Below are 10,998 nucleotides of genomic sequence, written 5' to 3' on the forward strand. Positions count from 1 at the left end.
CACCGTCACTGCAAAAATGAGCAGCCGGTGAAGTCACTTTGACTGTAATGACTAGTTAATGTACGTCTTTGGTTAAATTCCATTCAAAGAACACAGAGAGATGCCAATGTATCTCTTTATTATAAATTTTTAAATGTTTTAATTTTCAACCCGTGGTTGCAAGCATTATTTTAGACAATGCTTTAGAGTTTCCTTTGGTAGTGTTTGTGTTAAAAAACAAAACAAAACAAAACAAAAAAACTCCAGTATAAGGCCACGACTATCTCCTATAATTCAAATTTGGTCTTGTGCCAAAGCCTAGGATAGGATTTCATTGATACTTGATCCAGAATATCCAATGTAGATCAACATATCCTACTCTTTTCGGACAAATGCCAAACCTTCAGAGCAACCCCACACAAGTGACTTGTTCATGACAGCTTTCCTCCTCAGGCTCTTTCAGGTCCCCAGAACATAAGCTCCCTGAGGGCACCCAAGCCTGGGGCGTTCACTGGCTTCTCATGCTTGGTAAGCACCTTGCTGCCTCAACGGATAATAAATGCTAATACATTTCCTATATCCTTATATTTACTGAAAAAAAAAAAGGCGTGGGGGGGAGAGAAAAATTCTAAGTGGATGTAGAATAAATAAATACTACAGAATGAAAGAACTTGAGTGAAGTTGCCATTTAGGGAAATGTGTGCTTAGCACAGAAACAAGGTAGGTAACCGTTTAAAAAGACAGAGAAGTAGAAAAGTCCGTAGCATGTTTTCTCTTCTCGGAATTTCCCGAAACTACAGTGTATTACTTCCGATCTTCGTGAGCGTTTTGCTCTGCTCTCTGCAATCACCCTTTGAGTACCATCACTACAGATGAATCTGGCACCCCTGCTCTCTGAAATAGCCCTGGTGCCTCATGGAGATGAAATTCGCTGCCTTTCAGTTTCCATTTGGTAACAGGCCCACGCACATCAAGTCCCGTAGGCCGTTGGTTGCTCGGCCCCGTGCACAAGAGTGGCGGATGAGAGAGGGAAACTCCACAGAAGGATTCGGAGGCAAGAGCAGCCTGGCCTCAGTGGGAAAGGGCAGGTAAGGGAGCGGGGGCCCTGGACGCTTGCTAAGGAGAACGGAGTATGACGACTGGAGAGAGAGCTCTTGCTAACCCACAGGAGCCCTGCCGGCATGCCCCTCCCCCATTTCCTGGGGGCAGCCACTGCTTTCCTTAGGGGTCTGTCAGGTCCTCAACCCTCCTTGTGCCACCAATATTCTGGGAAGTGACAGGGCAGACCTTCGGCGTCAGCAAGAATAACGGGGCACGCAGAGAAGAGCAGTCATATCGCATAGCAATTGCTCACGGAGCTGAGTCCCAAGACCTTATTTCTGAACTCAAAAACTTACTTTAAGGTAGAAATAGATCTTATATACCTGACAACATCTTCATTCTAATCAGTCCCCTGTAAAATGGGCGTACTGGCCTTTACGTATGCCACGCTGATGTTATAAGGATTCATTAATGCTTTTGAAGTCTGGACTTCAAATCAACGTGATTTCAACTTGAACCAAATGGGAGGCTTTTAAAACAACAGGCATATCTATCCATCTATGCTAAACACCACGGAACTCCCCTTTGTTCTCCGCTAAAATTTAAGGACCCGAAACAGCCGAATGTTTTCAACCCTCCAATTCTTGATGGCTGAAGCAGTGCTCATAGAAATACTGTAAGACTTAGTAATTTCTTGCAGAATCTGATTCCTTAGGGAAAAACGCTCTTTGGCTATTTTAAGCAGTGAGTTGCATGTTCTTTGAGTGAGTCTACTGTCATAGCAGCTGATTTACCACAGGAAAGCAAGAAAAGTGCCTGAAGTCAGAAGTGCTTTTCCTTCTCCTTGGTTTGGGGATCTTTCTTTGACTTTCAGGATTCAGTTTTGTGACCCAGATATCTATCACGGACAATTTCAGTTAGTGAATGATAATTCTTGGCAGTTTGTAAATTTCCGAAGTGTCAGATTTAATGAATCTTCAGATGCTATGGTTGGGCGCTAAAGGTTGGGAAAGCACACCAACAGAATACCGGAAAATCATGGCAGAGGAGTGAGAAAGCCAACTCTGGGAGTCTGGGTAATTGTATCCAGAAAATTCAGGTTAAAAAAACCCAGATCAGTTAGAAGTGTAAGGCTCATCTGGATTGCCTTAATTTTAATCCCATTATGGTTAATCCGATCCCACATGGAATTATAAACTGATTTACATATTCCAAAAGAGTCAGGAAAACAGCCAACCAGTGGCCTAACAAAGCAGTCTCCCACACTTAGAAATGGTCTGAAAGGGAAAACAAAGTTAATCCTTTGGGGGGTAAATGTTTTAGTGGCTCTCAGTCAATGAATGATGAAACAATCAGCAAGGGGGTAGGGCTGTGTAATGCCTTTTGTGTAAGAACACAGTTCAAGAAGGGTGCCGCTGTGGTTGCTGAATTTTGTGAGATTACAAAGTGTGCGTACAACTTGGCCATAGACAAATCTACGTATTCACCAAATCTAAGTGTTAGACTTGGGAAAACACTTAATTTAAAACAAGGGGGTGGGGAGTGTTAGGAGAAAGGAAATACACATCTGAAATTACATATCTGGAACCCTTGGGGTCCAGAAGTATTTTGTAATTTAGGACTTGTGGCTCTTGGGTGGGTAAAAAGGTAAATATATTGTACCATACATAAAACCCTGAGTGACATCTGGGCAGCACCCTGTACTAAAGCAAATTAATATTTCAGCAGTGAAGTGTATGAAAATTCACACTGATTGTGATCAATGAAGATTAAAAATAGCTTCAAGTCAGTTCAGGGCAGGTTTTGTTGCTAAATGAGTTTATGTCTGGCCGGGCTTTGATATCAAATGAGTTATAAAAAAGCCTTTCATTTATCAAACCTCTTTGGACTTCAAACTTTGTGTATAAGGGATTGGTAGCCTATGTGCTTTATGCAGCGATGAACGTACCTCTCTGTCTGAAAGAACTTACCTGAGCTGTGTGATGGTGAGTCTTGTCTAACGTTGGCACAAATAAGGGCAATCAGGACACGCCTTCACACAGCAGTGGTGTAAGAAAGTGAAATAAGGAAGAACAGGACGTCTAGCAATAACAGGTGTGATGGTGGGACAGGCACTTTTGTGAAGAGGCAAAGAGTGAGGAATTCTGCATCAGTTCACAGACGTTCTGAGTTCAAACTTGATGCTATTACTTGTCTAGCCTACGTCTCAGTGTCCCCATCTGTGAGATGGGAACAGTAATGTCATAGGGTTGTGAGGAGTCACCAGTAAAATAAAACCTGGAAAACACTTAGCACAGTGCGGGGTGCATGGTTAGCAGTAAAAAATAAAGTTAACTGCTTGTTACTAATGGTAGAGATACAAATATCTCATTCAGTGTGTTTCAAATCAGTGGTGTCACGGGATTCCATATAAATACACACTTTTCTCCTGCCTCTGATGGGGCTACTCTTAGGAGGAAAAGCACATTTGAGGGATGTCTCTTGAATAGGAATCTTGCTTCAATTAAACTTTAACATAAGCTACAGGGGTTTTTGTTGTTAAAGTAATGGACTTCCCTACGCTGACCCACTGCCCTGACCTTTTTTGTGTGTGATCGTAGTTTTAAATTTTTTTTTTTTCAACGTTTATTTATTTTTGGGACAGAGAGAGACAGAGCATGAACGGGGGAGGGTCAGAGAGAGAGGGAGACACAGAATCGGAAACAGGCTCCAGGCTCCGAGCCATCAGCCCAGAGCCCGACGCGGGGCTCGAACTCACGGACCGCGAGATCGTGACCTGGCTGAAGTCGGATGCTTAACCGACTGCGCCACCCAGGCGCCCCTGATCGTAGTTTTAAATCAACCAGTGTATTAGGCCCCAGAATTCTGTTACAACTGATTTCAGAAAACTATTTATTTTTCTTCTACGGTTTTCTGAATTAATCTTATTTCTTGGTTGTCATATCTCATAACTCATAACTTTCTATGTATTGAATTTTGGGCTTTCTCGTTCCCCTTCACCATAAAGCTATGTACCTGAAGGATCGCCAGCCCTTTAGTCTTTTTTCCCCTTAATCGTCACTGCAAAACAAATTCACACACTTTGTTGCGTGCAGATGTGTGTGCGTGTACATGTATGTGCGTGCGTGCGTGTGTGTGTGAAGGAAACAACTGAAAAGGGAAAATCTCTTGTGAACTTTCGTAATTTTAACAACGTCATCCTACGTTCCAGAGATAACTGATGTTAACCATTAGGACTGTGTTCTTCCAAATAACTTTCTGTGTATATACAGACATTCATATCCTACATGCTAGGGAGGGACTTGCTGTTGATTTAGCAAAAATATCATTCTATACATTCTGTTCCACAGCTTGCTTTTTTTCCTGTTTAACCAGGGGCATGTTTTCCTATTGTAATTGTTCCCATTATTTGTAACAAGTTGTATTCTTTTAAATATAATTGTGTATAATCATGAACATATTCCTTCACTCACTGAAGTAGTATTTACTGGTCATCAAAATGAGGAAGATAGGTGCTGCCTGCCTGCTATGAGAAATGCAAGGCTGTAAGAGCCATATTTTTTGTCCTCTGGATGTTTATAATCCAGAAGGAGAAGTAAGACAGGGACACATATTAAGTGGTACAGAATATGTAAACTTAGATGTTGGTACCATGTAGGTGAGAAGAAAGCAAATTAATTTTTGGAAGGGCTGGTTAGGAAAGGTTTTTGGGAGATTTGGGATTCAAGTTGCATCTGAAAAGATTGGTTGGATTTCAACGGATGTAGAAGAGGCAGAAAAAATACCTTTCACCAAATCTCTGAGAGAAGAAAATACAGGACAAATTTTTTTTTTTTAATGTTTATTTATTTTTGAGACAGAGACAGAGCATGAACGGGGAGGGTCAGAGAGAGAGGGAGACACAGAATCGGAAACAGGCTCCAGGCTCCGAGCCATCAGCCCAGAGCCTGATGCGGGGCTCGAACTCACGGACCGCGAGATCGTGACCTGGCTGATGTCGGACGCTTAACCGACTGCGCCACCCAGGCGCCCCCAGGACAAATTTAAAAGAGGGCCATAATCCAGATGCATGGATTGTGAAACACTTCTTGGTTTCAGAGATATTAAGAAGTGGGGATATAGGTACAAATTCAATCAAGATAATATAGTATTTGTTCAATTTGACTGGAATAGCAGGTTTCCAGAAGGTACAACTGATAGAGAAGTCTGGAAAAATAAGTAAAAGCCAGATCAGGCGAGTCTTGAATGCCAGGGGAAATCTGAAATTTGCCTATTTTGATTCTTGTATAAAATTTGCTTCCAGATTCTTCTTTTCTTCTTATCACAAGCTATTAGAATTTGGGAGGAGACCACATGCACTAGTCTTGAAATATATGTCTACATTCTGGAATACATATTCAAATGATGTCTTTAAACATGTTGGTCCATTTTGGCAGGCCTTCCCATTACAGACTGTGTCTTTTTTCCATAAAGAGGTAAACATTTTATAGTCATTTACTATGTGCTAGGTACCAAGATGTCAGTAACAAACAAGACAGCTTCAGCCTCACATACTCAAGGCTTGGTTAATGGATTCCCAGTGCCATCTCCCACTCCCAAGACACCCATGTCAAATTTGGCTGGCCTATCAATCATTAAAAATGACCACTGCCTCTGACGCCTTGGCCTTGTTTCTGGTTTGTGGCTATGATTTCCTGCTTGCTCTGCTGAACTCTGACTTCTTGAAATCCCCACACCCTTTCTTAACACCTAAGTGACTTTTTCTCACTGTGATTTTTTTATTTAAAGCAGAACTGCTTACAAATGTGCTTTTATTTTTTTTATGGCATCTCCATAATTATTTTACTAAAGGAAAAAATATCGGATTGTGGATTCCCTTGATGTCAACAAAGACAACTTACAGTGAAGATGATGCTAGAGCACAGATGGGATTAGAAATGTGCCAAATATCCCCTACAGAAAATATTTATAACAAACACAAATGGAGAAAACCTCCATTTGGGTCTTAGAATTAAGCATGAAGCTCGCTATAGGATTTTTCATTTTCTTGGGGAATTGACCCGTTTACTGTAATGAAATGCCCCTCTTTATCCCTGATATATTCCTTCTTCTGGAATCTACCTGTCTGATGTTAATACAGCTGTTTTAATAGCTCCCAAGATGGTCTCCAATGATCCCCAAGCCCTGGTATACTTGGGGTACACACACCCTTCTGTAGTCCTCTCTCACATTGTACCAAAATTGCTCTGTGTGACTAATAAAATATGGTAAAAGCAAAGTTACTTCCCTTCTAAGATTAGATTATAAAACACTGTGACTTCTGTCACAGACCATGTTTCTTTCTCTCTCTCTCTCAGAATACTCCTCTGGGGGAAGTCTTGTCATGAGCAGCCCTAAGGAGAATCCGAGCAGTGAGGCCAGCCACCAGGCAAGAGGGCTTGGATGCAGATCCTTCGGACCCAGCCAAGCCTGACACCTAGACTGGGACAGACCCTGAACAAGAACACCCAGCTAAGCCACTCCAGATTCCTGATACACAGAAACTATGAGATAATAAAAGTTTGCTGTTTGAGATGGCTACATCTGGGGTAACTTGTTACGCAGCAATGGATAACTTATACACTTGGTACACTTGGCTTTCTTTTGATTTGTATTTGCTTGGTGTTTTTGAGGGTCCCAAGACCACCCCAAGTTTGATGATTGGCCACAAGGACTCACAAGACTCAAGGGAAGGTTATATTCACAGCTAAAGTTTATCATAAAGGGTAACTGAATAAAGCGTCAGGGAAGGTATGGTCGCTGGGCAGAGCCCAGACGCGTTCAGTACCGGTTCAGCACTGGCTTCAGAGCCTTTCATCAGAAGCCACACACAATCTGCTTTCTCCCCAGCAAGAACTGATAAGAACATGTATGGAATGTGTCTACCCAGGGAATCCTGTGGGAGTCTTAGGGTCCCAGGCTTTTTTGAGGTGCTGGTCATGGTCACATAAGCAGATCTTACCACGTGACCAGTCATGGCAACTGAAACTCAGGGTCTCAACAGTGAAACTAGGTGCACATCGTTGATTTTGCTACTCAAGCCAAACAACTTGTCAGGCTAGTATAGCACAGCCTGTTGCTCCAGGTACACACAAACAAAATCATCACCTGACATCTAAGGGCCATATTGCCAGTGGTTGGCCAAGGGTCATTCATGGTTCCAGATTCTCTTGGAGATATGCAACAAATAAGCAACCAGATCTGTTCTGTTAACTCTTTCCTCAGTAAAACTGCCAGATATGCAGCTGAATAAGCCTTCAGAAAATTCTAGCCCCTAGGCTTCAAATCTTCCAGGTTGGGCCCCCAGAATTGTGAAGCAGAAGCAAGCATTCCCCACTGTGCTCTGTAAGAATTTCTGATTCACAAAAAACATAAGAAATAATAAATGATTATTGTCTGAAGCCACCACGTTTCGGAGGTAGTGGGTTATACAGCAATAGGTAAATGATACAGGGTAATATTTTCTTGTTTCTTTGCCAGTCTTGCAAATTTTTACTGGACGCTCGATGTCAATTTTATGTCTTAAGACACTGGATTTTGTTGTATTTCATTAAATAGTGTTAGATTTAGTTCATTGTTAGCTAAGTTACTATAAGTTGGTAGAATCCTTTTGAATTTGCTTTTAAAAGTCCAGAGCAGCCTTTAGCTTAGGGCTAATTTATTTATACTACTAAACCAGTAACTTTCTCAACACTAGTTCAGAGATTGGTAAACCCTTTTGGTAAGGGGCCACATGGTAATATTCTAGGGTTTATAGGCCATATATAGAGATCATTCCACGTTGCATATTTTTATTTGTGTGTTTTTATAATCTTCTAAATATATAAAAATAATTCTTGGTGTACAAGCTTCCAAAGACAACCTGTGTGCGAGATTTGGCCTGTGGGCTGTATAGTTTGCCAACCCCTGCCCTATCTAATGGCCTTTGCATTCTACTCTGGCTGAAAGGAACATGAATTATTCCCAGCCCTGTATGAGTTCCAAAAACTTTTCTCCCTACTCATTCTCATGGTTCTTTCTTCAGCCCTGGCACCATGGCCTTTCTGACCTCTGATCTTTTTCCCACTCAGCATGACTGCAGGCTCTGTGTGGTTTGCCCTTCCTTGGCTGCAGCCTGGGCATCTTGAAATAAGCTGGCTCAATCACAGAAGTTATCTCCTTTATCCCCCTCCACTCAGGGATCACAGCCTGTGCTTATTTTTCAAGTTTTTGAAAACCATTGTTCCATAAGTTTTCCTTTCCAGTTGATTCAGGTAGGAGGTTAAATCCAGCCCCTGTTATTCTATCTTGGGAGGAATCTTTATTCATTCTTGAATCAAGTTGGTATCAGTGCTTGTGTTTTTATTTGGGCACCTATACTTACTCCTATGTGTTGGTTTCTACCTATATTGAACATAAACTTCTAACCATTTAGTTCTGTTTAATGTCTTTCTTGTTAAACATGAAACCGTATCCACACATATGCAGACCATCATCAATGCCATCAATGGAAGCTTAACAGGATTAACAGGATTTCTTGTGGGACAAATCTTAAATGATCTAGTTGATCTGAGCCCAGCTCTAGACCTGTATGGAATTTCCCTCTTCAACATCCTTAGTACTACACATGTACTTCTGAAGGACACCTTCCACTTAAAAAAAAAAAAATTTTTTTTACATTTATTTATTTTTGAGAAACAGTGAGACAAAGTGTGAGTGGGGGAGGGGCAGAGAGAGAAGGAGACACGGAATCTGAAGCAGGCTCCAGGCTCTGAGCAAGCGGTCAGCACAGAGCCTGATGTGGGGTTCGGACCCACAAACTGTGAGATCATGACCTGAGCCGAAGTCGGACGCTCAACCAACTGAGCCACCCAGGTGCCCCCACCTTCCACTTTTTAAGACAGCCTATTTCATCGCTGGACAGCAAATAGTTGTCAGACAACATATTTTATAACGAGCTAAAATGTAATTCTTTATAACATTGACTTTTTCGTTTTTATTGAATTTGTGTTTGACCTTTTCTTACCAATTCCTTCTAGCCTTCATTGTGCACTCTTGATTCAGTCTACAGATCTGTACTGTGCTAGGCTCTCTGCTTAGCTTGGGCTTGCAGGGGTAAGAAAAGGAAGGTGATGTCCCAGCCGCATGCATCTTTCAATGTGATGGGGGAAGAGGGAGTGTAATCAAACAAGTGTGTAAATACGACCGAGATTACAGTGTGCTATGTGCCATGAAGAAACGCGATGCGATAATACTTTATAGATGAGCACTGATCAGGGCAGTTAGGGAGGACAGTCTTGAGGAGGTATGAGTTGAGATCCAAAAGCAAAGTAGGAGATAATCTGACAAAAGGGGTGAAAGCTTCCAGAAAGAGGGAACAGCCTTGTGAAAGGTAATGGGGAAAAAAAAGAGCACTTGGTGTTACATTTAACTGCAGGAATTTCAGATGACCCTCTTAAATGCTCTACTCACTCAATGAACACCCTCAGTCTTAGAAATATCACTATGTTACCCAAAACACATTTCTGATATTTCGGGCATACTTGTAGGGAGGCAGATTTTATTTTCCCATAAAGGCACTTTGGATTGCCCTTTGGAGTATAATTACCCCCACCTTAGGTTTTGTGGGGCTTGAAGTTAATACATTTGGGGGGCCCTCTTGAAGACAAAATATGTAAATGTGGGATACAAAGTTAAGTACAGGGCTTGGAAGAGGCTCTTGCAATTGAGAGGCCCTGACATTGACGCTTCATTAATTTTAGGGTAGATAAATCTATCTCCTGCCTTGAGGTATTCAAGGGTGCATAACCATTAATTGGTAGTGTTATCAAGGAAGTTCAGATGTTGTGTTGAAATCTGGACTTGATATTCCTCTAAGAGTCTCCCAAATGCAAAGATTTTGTGTTTACTTAAGTTCCAGGACCGAAGAGGTCAAAGTTTGACTTTTTGTAATCTTCAACCCCTAGCTGTTTATAGATTGAATTGTCTGATAACCCAAACAATGGTGCCATGTTTGGACTGAGTGGCTGGGTGTGGGTGTGGGTATGTTTCCTTTAAGTTCTGAGTTAAACGAATCCAGTTAAATGTCCAGCTTCAACCCCGGTGGCCAGTTGTTTCGTGCTAGCACCCAAATCTCAAGCCATAGAATCTAAACTAAAAAGGTTTCTGAACCAATGCCTGGGTTGGATTCCCGTACTAACCAGTGTGTGTATGTGGTGAACATGTAGGAGTGGCTCAGAGATAGCGCCTCCATCCTCCACCCCAACTAGTCACCTCATACCCAGGTCTGCCGGGCAGAGGGAGGTTGAGGAGAGGAAATGGATGATTTAGCGCATGGCCGTCTCTCCAGCCGCATACATTGCCTGCGTCATTGTCAGAAGGGAAGGAGAGCACATTACACATAGAGACTCGGCACTACCCCCCTCGAACGAACAAAACAAAACCAGAACCCTCAGAATCCATTATGCTCTGAATCAGTACTATAAAATCGGGATAATACTAACAACAACAAAATAATAACAGCCGCACCGTGAGCACTTCTGCATTCCCAGGCTAGTTGCCTGGGCAGATCATAAAGCTCTTAGCAAACTTTAATTAGAGCTCAGAGGTGGGTGAGTTACGTGTCTCAAGTTCCTGCCATTCTGGTCACCAGAGAAGTAAAATCAGGTGAGGTTAAATGGTTGATTTATGGACACCTGGTCACGCTCATCCGCGATTGCTTTTCCAGTCTGTCAGGTTTTTTGGGATCTGACTTGTTAGCTCTGCCAGGCCCCGCTCCCGGCTTGCAGGGGCTCTGGTTTGGAGCTAATGTGTTAATAACCTCAGCTCATTGCCCCAGGGCTCAACTGCACCAAGTCTGGACGCGTTTGCTCTTTTTGGAATGAGTCTAGAAGGGACACCTCTGAAACCAGGGATAACAGTCCAGGAGCCAGGTAGGCTCTAACTAGCACCTGCCAGGTA

General features: G+C 42.3%; 1 long non-coding RNA gene across 1 annotated transcript; it reads left to right on the plus strand.

Moving 5' to 3' along the window:
• The first annotated feature begins 533 nt into the window (after positions 1 to 533).
• Positions 534 to 6,600, plus strand: LOC122479708. Its single transcript, XR_006296411.1, has 2 exons — positions 534 to 1,067; positions 6,378 to 6,600. It is a non-coding gene; the product is annotated as an uncharacterized LOC122479708 (long non-coding RNA).
• The last annotated feature ends 4,398 nt before the right edge of the window (positions 6,601 to 10,998 follow it).

The sequence above is a fragment of the Prionailurus bengalensis genome, chromosome C1 (genome assembly GCF_016509475.1).
Source record: "Prionailurus bengalensis isolate Pbe53 chromosome C1, Fcat_Pben_1.1_paternal_pri, whole genome shotgun sequence".
Classification (NCBI taxonomy): Eukaryota; Metazoa; Chordata; class Mammalia; order Carnivora; family Felidae; genus Prionailurus; species Prionailurus bengalensis.